This window comes from Vulpes vulpes, chromosome 1, assembly GCF_048418805.1.
Source record: "Vulpes vulpes isolate BD-2025 chromosome 1, VulVul3, whole genome shotgun sequence".
NCBI classification, from domain to species: domain Eukaryota; kingdom Metazoa; phylum Chordata; class Mammalia; order Carnivora; family Canidae; genus Vulpes; species Vulpes vulpes.
The window spans coordinates 141,391,338-141,391,997 of record NC_132780.1 but is presented as its reverse complement, the minus strand read 5'-3'; positions in this window follow the sequence as shown (position 1 = coordinate 141,391,997).

Genomic DNA, 660 nt, shown 5'->3' with positions numbered 1-660 from the left:
TGTTTCTTCCTGAGCTTTCTGGGATGTAGTCATGAGGTGAATGGCACCGAAGCAGTTAAAAGGTGGCCAACCCTTGTCTGGCCACACAGATGGCATGAGGTATGAGCTCATCCAGGATTATCAAGCTCTGGAAAACGGAGGTACAAACCAAATTCCAGTTCATAAATGTACAGTTGGACTCTCTCATTTTCTAATCAGGCAGGCTTTTTAATTTTTTATTTTAATTTTTTTGCCACTCAGAGTATCCTCTTTCTGTGTCAGAGGGCTCAAGATACTAGATGGTTATGAAGATTATAGTTTTTTTTAAAAAAGATTTTATTTATTCATGAGAGACACACACAGAGAGGGAGAGAGAGAGAGAGAAAGAGAGGCAGAGACACCGAGGGAGAAGCAGGCTCCACGCAGGGAGCCTGACGCGGGACTCGATCCCAGGTCTCCAGGATCATGCCCTGGGCTGAAAGCGGTGCTAAACCGCTGAGCCACCCAGGCTGCCCCCTGAAGATTATAGGTTAGCATGAATAACAACAGAGGCACTTGATTCATCTAGTGGAACATTGCCTTCAGGCTTCACTAGAGCCCAGACAGTGATCCTTTCTTTACTGTGGAATACCCTGTGCTAGGGGCCAAGACACTCCTCTGTGTTCTGTAGTAGAAAGCTGC